Source organism: Enhydra lutris, unplaced genomic scaffold (genome assembly GCF_002288905.1).
Source record: "Enhydra lutris kenyoni isolate GAN:26980312 unplaced genomic scaffold, ASM228890v2 scaffoldscaffold21, whole genome shotgun sequence".
In the NCBI taxonomy this organism is placed as follows: Eukaryota; Metazoa; Chordata; class Mammalia; order Carnivora; family Mustelidae; genus Enhydra; species Enhydra lutris.
Window position 1 is genome coordinate 59,747,718 of NW_019154105.1, and position 15,039 is coordinate 59,762,756.

The window sequence follows — 15,039 nt, forward strand, 5'->3', positions numbered from 1 at the left end:
GCCTTACTAGAAGTCTTATTTTCAGAAATAGTTAATGCCATGAGACAATACTAATAAGAGAAGTTTACACATAAAAAAAGAGGATTCCAGGGGCACCTGAGTGGCTCAGTCAGCTAGGCGTCCAACTCTTAATTTTGGCTCACGTCATGATCTCAGGGTCATAAGATCAGTGCCCATGTCAGGCTCTGTGTGGGGTGTGGAGCCTGCTTGAGGTTCTCTTTCTCCCTTTCCCTCTGCCCCTCTCCTGTTCATTCTCCTCTCCCTTTCTATCTCTCTCCCCCTCTCTAAAAACAAAACAAAACAAAACAAAATAAGATTTCAATGTGCCTCTAAAATACAATTCTATTTCTTTGAAATATATATCTGTTGATCTGAATGGAAAAGAGAGTGAAATGAAACATACCGAAATTCTTAATGGTGGTTATCTCTGAATGAAGAGATAGCAGTTGATTTTTATTTTTTCTTTATAGTTTTCTTTATTTTTAAACATATTTCACAGCTCCATATAATGCTTTATAGCAAGAAAAAATAATGTCTTCAAATATTTCTGGAAAATAAGAATATTGAGCAGTAAATTACAAGAACCACTTTCCCACTCCAACTCTGCTTCAAATCCCTTCCCTGGGCCAGGTGTCTACGAGGAAAAACACAGAGATTGCTGTTCATATCTAGAGTTCCATGACTCCAATATACACCAGACCCTTAGTGAATGTACGCAAGCAGGAGGCATATGGAAGGAATTGAAAGGAGCAGGATGGGGGGCACCTGGGTGTCTCACTGGGTTCAGCCTCTGCCTTCAACTCAGGTCATGATCTCAGGGTCCTGGGATCAAGACCCGCATCGGGCGCTCTGCTCAGCGGGGAGCCTGCTGTCCCCTCTCTCTCTGCCAACCTATGATCTCTCTCTCTCTCTCTGTCAAATAAATAAATAAAATCTTTAAGGAAAAAAAAAGGAGCAGGAGGTACAGAGGAGTCAGACAGGGCAGAAAAATTGAGAAAGAACAAAGAATGCTAAGGAGAGAGAGATACAGACAAAGCAGGTGTGAATGCAGATTTTTGAGATGAATGCTGATTTTAAGCCACTGCCTAGTATTCATTGGGCTCTACATTTAAGTCACAGTCCTTTAAAACTGATTCTTCACAGATCTTCATCTGCTTTCATTATTAAAACTTGAAACATCTTGCCTAATGGGTTTACCACACAAGCCCACCAGGATAGAAATTAATCTCTGTGCTAAGGCAGGGGTAACTAGAGGAATGTGATAAATTCAAACTGAAATGTGAATCTAGTGCCTCAAGCTAGAAATGACTCACCCTTGAAATAAAGCAATTATTTGTGTTATCTGCCCACTTCACCTTTGGCCTTTGGTTTATGTGGAAAACAATTCAGTTAAAGATGGTACTGATTAACTCCACTCCTCTAAAACACTCACAGGTCCTTTCACTCCAGATCCCCACTTGCCAGTGACTTGGGGACAAAACTCCCTCCTGTCTGAGGGCTACCAAGGCCTCTTTTCTCAGGAAAACAATGTGGGAAACAATCATTTTCAATCTGCTAATAAAATTGAGATCTCCATTTTCTGTCTCTGTTACGTCCTTCAGAACACCCAGCTATTCGAACCACAGGACACACTCAATAAATACTTTAACTCTTGGGCAATCATAGTTTTTCAAACTTAGAGAACTCCATGGAAAATCAGAGGCCATCAAGATCAAGGAACAAGTTATAGTAGAACTTTAGCTAGAAACCATGGAATGGCTGGACCATTATATTACCAAAGAGATTCCTTAATTCCTCATGAGTACACAGCACTTTAGAATCTTTGCTCATTCATAACCTTCAGGTAGGTGGGAAAGCATTGACTTTCTGAATTTACAGAAGCCACTCAGATTTCAATATTCTCTTTAGGGAGACTTGAGGCTGAATCCCCACCTGATAAGATTTTACACATTTCTGCAAGAGGCAAAGAGGGAAGTAGTTGAGAAAGCAGGTTCTGGGGCTAGATGTCTGGGTTCAAATTCTGACTTTGGCACATACTAGTTATTTAATGTTTCTGCACCTCAATTTTCTCAACTATTAAATGGGGTATGATTATGGTACCACGTAGAGTTAGCATAAAAATCAAATAGTTAAGTTCTTTACCTAGTCCCTGACATAGTACCTGAAATCATTTTAAGTAAATGGAATGATCACCAACCCCCACTTGATCATAGATGTGCTTGGAATTTATTCCCTACCTAATTTCTACGAATTTCAAGAAACTACAATAAAGGCAAGTATTCTTTGCAAGTTAGTCAATGTGTTTATTATTCACATCAGAAAGTATCTGAGCACTGAAAATTTTTCATGCCAGCAACCCCTCAGCTCCAGGCAAACTGTGACCATTGGTCACCCTATGACTAGTCCATAAGAGGATGTTACAGACTAGAAAGAGTCACAGAAGAAACCCATTGAGACTGGGAGTGGGAAACTTGATTTGTGCTGTGGTTACAGGCTGCATATACATGTAAAAGTCATCCTGCTGAGCACCAAATATTAGCACACACCATGCACTTTACAGTAGTTATAGCCTGCCTTTAAGGAAAAAAACAAACAAAAAAACAAAAAAACCTGGATCTAGAAAAGATGATGAGCTGTTGGAGAAATAAGATGGCCAACAGTGCAGGAGATAGTGCCCAAAGTGGGTATTTCCCTTCTGGACCTCTACAAATCTCTGCATTCACCCCCTTCTCTGTCCTTCCCTCATGTCTGACTACTAGACCTCAGGTCTTGGTACCGCATCTGTCCTCAAGGAAGGAAGAGATGGTTGAAGGAGCCAGAATTCAATAATCCAGGACTTTTCATTCATGGTCCAAATTAAAGATGGTACTAATTAATAGCATCCCAGCAAAACACTCATAGGTCCTTTCTTTCCAGACTTCCACATACTGGTGACTTTGAAACAAAACTCTCTCTTGTCTGAGGACTATCAGGGCCTCCGTGCTCTCAGGAGCACAATGTGGGAAACAGTGGCCTCTCCCACAAAACCCCTGGGGCTATATGCCCACCAGAGCCACCTCCAAAACTAGTCAACACTCACTTATTCTTCCCCCATTCTCTCTGACTTTTCATGGACCTGGATTCAACTCCTGCCCAGCCCCTTCAGGCTGGTGCATCAGTCATGCTGTTTGGCTCTCTCAAACCAGCTTCACGTTCCAAAATGTCTGAAAGACATAGAATCTAATCTGCAGACCCAATGTGCCTGAACATTCCCAGCATCACCATAGTCACGACTCCTACAACTGGATAAATTTCCTGGTGGCCTTAAGAAAGGAGCTCCCAAAAAAAAAAAAAGAAAGAAAGAAACGAGCTCCCATTCTCCCTTCAAAGAATTAGGCCAGAAGTGGTTAGTAAATATTTGGCATACACACCTTCAATCCACCCTACTATACCCTCAACAGCCACCACTCATCAATGCTGATTCTCCTCTTCGGACATGGAGGAGATCTTGGAGTCCTCATTAGCCCAGGACTCTGTGTGTGATTCACAGATGAGAGAAAATGAAACCTATTAGCTATCCCTACACTGGCTTCCAAATTCACAGAGAGACCTAATTAGCTTTGTACATGGCCTGAGAAGCAAAGGTATAATGGTGCCTGCAGTCTAGCCAGCCTATGCACTGCTAGTAGATGACCTCAGCTCCCTTGCTTCATAAAATGAATTTGGCCCTCCTCCAAGCAATTGGTCTGGTTGGGCTAGGTTTGCCCTCCTGAGGTCCTAAGCACTTCAAGTATCACTTGCCCCACTAGCCAGTGCCGTTAATTTGCCACTGAGACAGTGATAAACTATTTCTTCTCCTTTTCAGCTTCTTTTTATTATTGGTATTATTTTTATTGGTGTACTGATCTCAATAAAATGTATCCCTATTAAATGTTCAGCTTGATGAGTTTTGCCAAATGTACCCCAGCTCCTTGTAACCACCACCCAAAACAAGACAAAACATTTTCCATCCCCTCCAAGGTTCCTTGCCGGTGGAACATTTCCCATCACTGAGAAAAGCCGGCAAAAGTTATCCATTCCCTTTATGCGGATGGTATCAGATTCCTAGCTGGCTTGTTAAATTGCACTCTTTCAAGGGACTAGTCCAACTACAGCTATAACTTCAAACAGCGCCTTGTATTTTCTATCTAAAACAAAGAAAACTCCATTTTGTTTCTGTCCCTGAACTATTGAGTTTTATCTCCCCAGGCTTCGTTGACCTTCTAAAGGTTTTTTATATGTTTTCTTATATCCTGGTTTCTCCACTTATCTTCTTTATTGAAGTATCAGTTTTTCAGAATAGACTGTGTAAGTCCTTTTATAGCATTGCACGGCAATCTTATATATTAGGTATCTGGTGGGAGAGCTGTAAACTCAGAAGATTGTGGTGGGTATAGTGCTTGGGACCTGCCATAATATTTTTTTGTGTCTTGCTCCCTGTAATATCATACATGATTAGAGTCTCTGACTTAAAATCTATCTGGTTCTCAACCTGCGGGATATGTTATATGTGCCACATAACCTTTCCATACTACTCTGGAATTTTCTCAAATTCATCAACCCCACTAAAGGAGAAGTGTTTGTTAGAAATACAAAAAGAGTCATGGCGTGGCCTCTGTTCTTCATAAGGCAGAGTCATTTTGCCAGATGATGAAGGATGTGCCAGGTTCTGTGGTTCTAGGTACTTGCCAGTTAAGAATAAAATATTTCTAGGTATTTCCATGCTAGCCAGCAGTGGCCTAGATGGCAAAAATGTGAAAGACACCCAATCTGATTCAGCTGAAAGGAGACGGACACAGGCAAAAGCATGAAGGAGAGAGCAGAGGTCCTGTCCCTGATGGTTTTTTTCCAGACCCTCATTGCTGCCTGGCTGGGTTATTTCAACAGCCTCCTAATTGGTCCCCTGCCCCTGGTTTCACCCAGCTCTGTCCTCTATGCCACTGGCCATGGCTTCCTATATCACTCTGCAACGGCTTTCCCATGACAACAAACGAAGTGCAAACCCCACTATGATCTCCATAGGGTAGCTCACCTCTGCCCTGCCTCCTCTGTTCCACTCCTACTACTACACCTGAGTGTTCCCTTCTGTTGTTCTACAGGCCTTGCCCAGGACAACCTGCTCTCTCAGATGTCCTTACATCCCCAGCTGCTTTTTCCTCTGCCTGACATTTGTGTCTCTCTCTCTCCTTTTAGTTAGTTCTGCATCATCATGAAATTGCTTGGATGTTATCTCCTCCAGAATTCTTTCCAAACACTTCTGAATAGCTTGTGTCTCTCCCTCTGCACCCCTGTAACCCTGTCACTGTCTTTTCAGTGCTTCTGCATACCCCTCCCAATTCCAGGGGTACCATTCCTTTAGAACACAATGAATAGGACTCCCTGGAGTTATCCAACATGGTGGTATTGAGCCTTTGCACCCAATTCAGGTGTGTGCATGCCTGTCTCCTGCCCTTCTCCCTCACTACCCCCACAGCAAATCCCACTTACAGTCATGACCACAGCTCTTTTCAGAGGCTCCCTTCTCTGCCCATGGGTCTTCAGGTTCTCTTCGGAACCTTCATCCTTCAAACCTATCAATTCCATCAAATAAACCCATTTTGCATATTCTGTGCTTTGGGATTTGAAAGTGTTCATTTTTCCAATGGTTCTCAAGTTCAACTCTGTCTGAGTCAGTATCATTGACTTCCACTAGGGTCATATGTGCCATGGGCAGGCAGCACCATTCCCCACACAGCCCTAAGCCCCAGAATTCCACCCTGACCAGAGTCCCAGGGCTCCTTACAAAGATGAGAATTCAGCCACATAGTGGTAATAAGGAAGTTTGGGACCCCTTGCCCCTTTAGTCTCAGCATTAACTCTTTACAGACAAGGGTCATACCTTCTATTTCTTTTAACCTTTTCTCTCTCCCCAGGTGAGGTGACTTCATTCTGAAGGCCAGAGAGGTTTGCTCCATTGTCCTACCAGCCTTGGTAGCATTTGGGTTAATTTCAGTCCCATAGGGCAGCCATTAACTTGTCTTCTCCCTGGCTGCTGCTTTTAGCAAAGGCTTAAGAGAATGAATTAGAAACTGTTAGCCCTGTTCTTCAGTGCACATACTATTTGTTTCTAGGTTTGGGCAAGACAAGGACGCTTACAGGTTGGTCAGTGCAACTGCTGCATAAACAAGGATAGAAGGCAAATTTGCATAGAGCTTCATTAAAAAAAAAAAAAATCAGTCTACAAGACACCCAACTAGGCTGTGAGCAGATGTTACCTAACAACAGAAACTTCAGAGCAGGAGGCCCACCTGATCATGGCATTGGCCCCAAGGCATTGTGTTCACCAGTTTCTGCCTGGAGCATGAGCATCTCAGGATCCTTATTCTAATGTGTTCCTATTCTTAGGGAGGAGAGAGCTGCTAAGAAACAAACAAAAAACAAAAACAAAACACACACACAATTTCCTCTTTACCAACTATTTAAATTATAAGGTATACATAGTAATTACTCACTTAATGATTTTTAGGTAAATGCACTTACAAATTGATGAATGATTTGGAGGTAAGAAATGTCATTTATCTTTAGTTGAGAGATGTATATTCTTTTTTTTTCTAAGATTTTATTTATTTATTTGACAGACAGAGATCACAAGTAGGCAGAGAGGCAAGCAGAGAGAGAAGGGGGGAAGAGGCTCCCTGCCGAGCATAGAGACCGATGTGGGGCTCAATCCCAGGACCCTGGGATCATGACCTGAGCCGAAGGCAGAGGCTTTAACCCACTGAGCCACCCAGACACCCGGTGAAAGATGTATATTCTTAAATAACAAATAAAAATTGAACCAAAACCCATTTTTTGAAACATAAGAATCCATAAGCAATTGCACTACTGGGTATTTACCCCCAAAGATACAGATGCAGTGAAAAGAAGGGCCATATGCACCCCCAATGTTCATAGCAGCAATATCCACAATAGCCAAACTGTGGAAAGAACCAAGATGCCCTTCAACAGATGAACAGATGAATTTGTGGTCCATATATACAATGGAATATTACTCAGCCATCAGAAAGGATGAATACTGAACTTTTGCATCAGCATGGATGGGACTGGAAGAGATTATGCTGAGTGAAACAAGTCAAGCAGAGACAATCAATTATATGGTTTCACTTATTTGTGGAACATAAGGAATAACATGGGGGATATTAGGAGAAGGAAAGAAAAGTGAATTGGGGGAAATTAGAGGGGAAGATGAACCATGAGAGACTCTCGACTCTGAGAAACAAACTGAGGGTTTTGGAGGGGAGGGGAGTGAGGGGTTAGGTGAGCCTAGTGGTGGGTATTAAAGAAGGCAAGTATTGCATGGAGCACTGGGTGTGGTGCATAAACAATGAATCTTGGAACAATGCATCAAAAACTAATGATGTATTTTATAGTGACTAACATAACACAATTAAAAAAAAAAAAGAATCCGTGAGCCATTTTGTTGATTTGATTACTCTACATTTTCACAAACCTGAGAAGAGTTGCCTCTAAAAACCTCGAAGAACAAATCATAACAAAATGCCCAATTTGGCACCTGTGATCAATAGAGAATCTCTTTGACAGGGAGCCTCCTGCACAGTGAACCAGGTTATACTTTTCCTTGCAAGTTGAATTTGCAGATTCTCAGTTTATTCCTAGACAGTGAAGTCTCCCAAAATCATATATTAGATGCAGATGTACCATGGGAGAGGGAAGGATGGGAGCAGAGGCGTAGAAGAAGACTTTGGTTTATTTCCTGAACATGGCAGAACATCATCCCTGCTCTCAACCTTGGTCCTGCAGCAACCTTGAGTCCACTTTCTGGGACAGCCTGTAGGCCTCAAGAATCAATCTGTTTGACTGAATTTTTCTTCATTTAAAAAAAAGTCAACTTGTTCTTTTGAAGCCTCGAACTGCCAAGTGAAATAATTTGTCTCTCCTCGCTCTGCGAGGTAACTAAAGGTGGTTGGGCCGTCCGCCTCTGGATCTCTGTTTAGCCAAGTTCAGATCATATTCTATTCTTCGTTGTTCATCATAAATCAGTTCTTCTGGTCTTTTAATCATCCTTATTGCTGTATTCTAGACTGGCTCCAGGGCAGTAAATCAATTAGGAAATGTTTGTAAAGTGGCTTTAAAAAATAAAAAGTGTGGTTAAGTACAGCATATCACAGAAACATGGCAGCGCACCGAACAGGGAATCTGGTGTTCTAGACAGGGCCTTTGTGTGCACAGTGGCATTCTTATAATAAATTTCACAGTCGTCGTACTACAGTGGATTGATTCATTTCCCCTTCGCTATTTCTCTTATTTCCTAGGAACAAAACCAAATCATATTTCTTTGAGATATTTGCTTGGTTTGAAAGATAAGGACAGCCCTATTTTTGCAGCAGGAGAGATTGCATTTGGATACGACCTTCCTGATGGCTAAGCAAACAAAGAAATAATCAAGGAAAGAAGACTGGAGATTCCATCAACAGAGATCTTCAGGAAAATAAACAAACAAGCAAAAAGAGAGAGTGCTTGAATTAAGTCCAAGGTAGCAAATAGGCCTCGAGTTAGGTTGAATTTGGATCAATTCTGATCCACTGGTAGTAGCCACCTATAAAAATGGTTTTAATCAAGGATGTGGAGGCCATGTCCGGGCTCAGTGGGGAAGTACCCTTGTCAGTTAGCAACGTCTTCCCCGAATGTAGAGGAGGCAGACAGAGGCATGCATGGTATCTAACTGCTTTTAGACGTTAGGCAACCTGAAGGCAAGATTTACAGGGGTTGGCCTCACACAAGACACCCATTCTCCTGTCGTAGGAGACTACACACTCCATAAAGGATATGTGGCTATCAGCTAACATAAACTGCATGAGTGTTCAGAGATAGATACTAAGCTCTTGGAGGTAGTGGGCAAATGCATTCCACTTGTGACATAGTGAAGTTTACAAACATTCACATCTATGTTTCCTTATGTTACACTCACTTCATTTACAACAAGTGTATTTTGCGCCTCCTAGGATTCGGATAGTACCTATGAGCTGGATATAACTGTGAATCAAAAATAAAATACAGGTGCTGGCTTTCTGGAATTAACATTTTCATGAAGGCTAAGAGGGAAGAAGACATGGGTATGGAAACCAATTTGGAGATGAAAAAACTAGTGGTGGGTATTATGGAGGGCACGTATCATGGAGCACTGGGTGTGGTACATAAACAATGAATTCTGGAACACTGAAAACAAATAAAATAAAATAAAAAAAGAAAACCGATGTTCAAATAACATGTATAATTTGTCCATTAAAAAAAAAAGTGACATGCAGAAGAACAGGACTCTAGCCAAAAGTTCCCAGTGTCATATCTCTTCGTCTAGCCATGGGCTTCTACTCCATTGTTTTTCATAACCCCAATCCCAGAGCTGACAGCCTCCTGCTTCCTCTTCTTGGAGGACCCTGAGGACTGCTTATCTCCTGGGCAGTGCGGACCTTCTGGGACACCCTTCAGCACCATGAGGGCTTCCCCAGTGGTGCCCTCAATGCCATAGACCCCTGATGGCTCCTTCAGAGAATGGGAGCCCGGGTCTGGAAGGGACCGGGGGGCTTCACAAGCAATGTGAGTCAAGCCTGTCTTCAGACAGCAGTTAAGATCCGAGGTGGAGAAGAGAGGGAAAGGCATTGCAAGTGGGCGGAGTGTAAGAGTAAGAGGTAGAAAGGGCATGAGCTGCATGTGAAGGTAGAAAATCACAAAACATGTAAATGCCTTCAGGGGACAATGAGTAGACAGGTTTAATTAGCAAAGTAAAAAAAATACATACATTTAGTACCTGTCTCCCATAAGCAGTAAAAAATTCTATTTAATCCTCACCGCAATGATATGAGTTAGGAAGGCAGACATCTTCCCTCATCACAGATTGGGTAACTAATCTTCATTGCTGGTAAGCCACATGCCCAAGGTCATAGACGATTAAGTGGCAGAGCCAGGATGCATCCCCAGGTCTTGCCCTCTCCCTAACCAGCATTCCCTCTGGTGAGTTCATGGCCAAGCATGCAAAGTCCTCGGTCACGAGAGGGTGAGACTGGGGGAAAGAGTGAAAGCCGACGACAAATTGGGCAGGAGAGAAGACAGGCAGACCAGTTTTGCCAATCTGACAATATTGTTACCCACGCTGGCCTTACACGTGATGTGTCGGAGGAAGATGGGAGTCAGCTCTCCATCAGCAACCCAAGCCTTCCGTCTGCCACGAAAAGGAATCCTTGACTGTTTCTGCTTTGAGGAACTTTAAAAACCTAGAGATGAGCTCCTCATAGGCTCTCCCCACCTGCCCTCTTGCTGAAGATACAGGTGGTTGTCTTCTCAGAACTGACCCCTCTCTCTTCGTCTTTCCCACAGAAGCTCGGCTTCACTCCTTCTCATCCTCCCTCCTCTGCAAGGCCACATATGCCCAGGCTCAGCAGGTGACCCCAGCTTAATCTAATCTACTCTAATCTAAGCTAGTCACGGAAGTCCCATTCCCTAACCCAAATGGACTTAGATATGAGTATGTGTTGCATTTGGGCCCATGGGATATGAGGATGAGTCAGCCTGGAAGCTTCTGGGAGATGATTCTTCACTTTTAAGAGGGTACAAAGAGGAAATGACCTCTGCTTCTTCTGAATATATACTTTTCTCATCGATGCATGATGCCTAGAATTGTGGCAGCCATGTTGCAAATATCAGGGGACCAGGCTAAGGACATACCAAGTTCACAGACCAGTAAGTGGCAGTGCCAGGATTCGTATTAATTTAACAGCATTGCTCTTACCAGCTCTTGTCTGACATGTCATGTATTCAAAGAAAGATGGTTCCCTGTGCTGATTCACTATGCATGACAGTGTTTCTTTGGGGGCCAGAGGGTGGATTTGACAAATAAGAGGTTCTAAAAAAGCAGTATGGCCTATAGGGGGAAAGGGACAGAAAAAAACATTATGAGAACGATCACTTTAGCTATTAAATGGGTACCACATAACATCCTTTGAGAGGAAGGAAAAAATAATGGAAATTTTAAAAAGTTTTTTGGTTGTTGAACTATGCTTCTTGAACAGGAACCACTCAGAAGCGAGACCACAATGATCACGGCTTCAATAGCATGAAAACAGGACTGAAGGAAATGAGTCACCGCATAGGAGGCAGTGTCAAATGCACATTTGTTGGTTTTGTGCACTCTTTACTGTGGAACGGGGGTCTGCAAAGTGCAGCCCTATGGCCACATCAATCCTGCTCCCTGTTTTTATAAATAAAGTTTTGTTGGAACACAGCCAAGTCCACTTGTTTACATATTGTCAGGGTTGCTTTTGTGCTGAAATGTCAGCGTTGAGTAATCACAGCAGACACTCTGCGGCTCGTAAAGCTGACCGTCCTTTTTCTATCTGGCTGTTTACTGAAGGTTTGCCACCCCGATTTAGAAGGAAGAGGACTGACTGACAGGCTGAGGATACAGATGATATACCTATCACCCACAGCTAAGGTTTTCTGGTGGACTCCCTTGCCATCGAAAGTGCAGGATGCGTAGCCTTTGCTTTTTTCATCTGCCTGATCTCTGTTGATTTCCACAGAACTGAGAGGATCTGAGTCCTAATCCTGGATCTGCCACTCACTCCCTATGTGACATGGAATAATTCACTTCACCTGGAAGGAAATAAAAATTAAAAGTTAAAGAGGATGATGGCCCCTGCTCATGGAGGCTCACAGGCTACATGTACTCTAAGGGTGAGATTATCATCATTGTATATATATATATCATGTGCAAATGTATATACACATATGACCAACCAAATATAAAAACAACTCACCTAAACCCATATGAATTTTGATCCATAATCTATAGCAACCAGCCCGAGAAACCAATCCATGACCCCCAATAACCAGCTCAGGAATCCAATCTGCTACTTATAAGTTAGACTTGGGGGAAATGAGACCACTATCTCTAGCAACTAGTCCAGAAAGCCATACAAATCCTGTAACCATCAGCCCAAAATAGCCAGGGCTTGATTAAAACTGACAGCTTTGCTAATTTTCATCCTCACATCCAACAAAAACCAACCAGAGAAAGCCAAATATGTGCCCCACCCAATCTTACAGGTTACCCAGCTTTGAAGGATCCTCCCTGCATCTTCCCTCTGCCCCCAGTCTCCAATTAGGACCTACCCAAAGCCTTCTTTGTTTCCCACTAAAATGCTTTTCCACTCCCATGCCTGTCTGTGATTCTCTGTAGAAACACAGGTGATGGTGGAGGATTCTTTTGTAGTATCAGGTTCAGCAAAAACAGCCTTGTGCTCCTCATTTGGTTGATTTCTGTTTATTTCCATAGATCTTGGAATCAAAGAATCTTAGTTCTAATCCCGGATCTGCCACTCATTTCGTATGTGACATTGGTCTCACCACTTTAAAAAAAAAAAAAAAAAATTAAAGAGGCAGTGTCCCTACCCACAGTTAGTTTATAGGCTACAAACACTTTAAGAGTGAGATTATTTCCATACTGAAACTAGGTGCAAAGGACAGAGGTAGCCCTGAAGAAGGAGTGACAGGTTGTATCTGGGTCATATATCTAGTAATTGCCTGGTATTGATTAATTGATAATCATTGGTATCTTTGACTACTATCAGTAGAGTCATTGAGAAAATATCTTTCCCCTAAATTCACAAATTTCTTCCTTTCCAAGCAAACCTGAAAGTCCCTCATTTCAAAATATGGTGCAGTCATTTGTTTGAAAATCCAATTTCACAAATGGCTCATCTGTTAAAGTAATATTTTAATGGATCTTGATTCAAACCTTACTCAAACCTTCTTTTCTAAGCTTTCCATTAGTGGAGTCAGTTGAGTTTATCCAAAGCACTGTCGGTTTGCTTCATGGGTGCCTAGAAATTTCCACAAATAATACACTTCTGAATATTTTAGATGTTTTTAATCTTTTGCAGAACACTTACTTGGTTTATGGTGTGCAAAACAAAAAAGACCAATTGTACAGAACTTTCACTAAGATATCACCAAGTGCCTTAGGTGATAGTGTCATGATTTTATTGCCCATGAGCATTCTATAAATGTCCTTAGATAAGTCCCAAAATAAACTTATAAAGTCACAGTTTCTATTAGTTAAAAAAGCAATATATGAATATTTATTTGGATTTTTTAGCTTCAGCCCAAATGTTATGTGACATATAAGCAAAGTCCGTCTTGTAAGTTCTGTAATATCCCAGATTCTCCTACTATGTGCAAATTGAAAAGTACACGGGACAGTGTGGGGAGTCCTGGCATCCAGTCTGTAATCTACCCCTGATTAAGCTCCAGACAGTAACATCACAGTTTGGATCTCTATTTCCTCTCTTGTAGGCTATCACTGAGGTTCATTTCAAGACTAAAAAGCTATCATCAGTGAGCTCCATGAATTTTAAGAAATAGTAGTAGAAAATTACATTTTCCAGATGTTCAACAGGATGACGTCCATCTGGAGGTGGCTTAACTTCATGAAATTTTAACAATGTTCACCTCAAGGAGCACTGGGGTCAAAGTGGAATCTAGGATGACTTCTGTCCACGTGGTGTTCCCGGACACAACAATATTTAGTTAGCATCATCAGCATGGTGATTGAAAAGGTCAATGAGGGAAGGCCTTGACTCAGCCACTCATGGAGCAAGAGCTGAGCTAAATGCTGGGGATTTGGGAATAAGACACTGTCCATCCAGATGCCACAGCAGGTGAGGAGAGAAGTGGTTTGCAAATGAATAGAGACCATTCACTTGGCTCTGATTTCACTGTATGACCCATTTGGTAAAGAAATGGATGATTCTTGTTATCTTCCCAGGTAGTGTGGTAGTTACCAGCAATACATCTGGAACCAGGCTTCCAGGGTTCAAACCCCATTTTGCTACTGACCAGCTGTCCTCTGCCTCAGGCTTTTCCTCATCTAAAAGGCATGCAAATCTGAACCTAATGATGTGTATGTTACGTTGGCTAATTGAATGTTTTTTAAAAGGCATGCATAATAGTCATACCTACCTTGTGGAATTTTCTGAGGATTAATTAGTAAATATATATAAAGCACTTTGTATGATACCTGGCAAACTGTAAGCATTCTGCAAACACTGGTAACTTCCATTTCCTGTTTATTGAGCATTATTGAAATAGCGTACATGCATGATGATGTTTAATCCTAAGGTAGGTTCTGCTCTTCTCATTTTGTAAAGAAAATGAGGCTAAAACAATTTAGGTGGGACCATGATTCAAGCTGGTCAGTCTGACTCTAGCATTAGCACTAAATGTATACTCTATAATTTGGGGGAGGGGTGGAGAGGATATCCACCCTCTGCCTTAACCTGCTTTAACCTCATGCAGGTTGTTATTTCATGTTAGAATCCACAGTACCACACATCTTAAGGCATAGTTATTAGAGAACTGTAGCTTCAAAAATGCAAGTGATGCAAGTATTTTTATTTTCCCCAAGAGGGCCAACAAAACACTGTGAGTTTCATCTGATAATGTACAACAATCTAAATTAATAATGATAAAACAAAACAAGCTGCCATTTATATTAAACAAGTATGAATAGTGCATGTGAAAACCACAACCAACAGACCGCCCCAATGATACATAATAACTAATTGTCCTTCTAGAATATAGTGGGAATGTCAGCCTGCATGCAGCCATCCATGGGAGCTTTTTGTTTTGTTTTGTTTTAAGTCTTTATATATTCATTTGAGAGAGAGAAATAGCACAAGTGGGGAAAGGGGACCAGTGCAGAGGGAAATAGACAAGCAGACTCCCCACTGAGCAAGGAGCCCTACTTGGTGCTTAATCCCAGGACCCCGAGATGATGACCTGAGCCAAAAACAGACACTTAACCCACTGAGCCCCGAGGTGTCCCCATTCATGGGAGCTTTTTGAGGCTGCCTGACTTCTCACTGAACACCAATTTCAGCCTTCCACAAACTCCAGTAGTACTTAATTTCAGTTTCTAAATACTAAAGTTTAATATTCCTTAATGAATCATGTAAAGTGTAGAAGTGC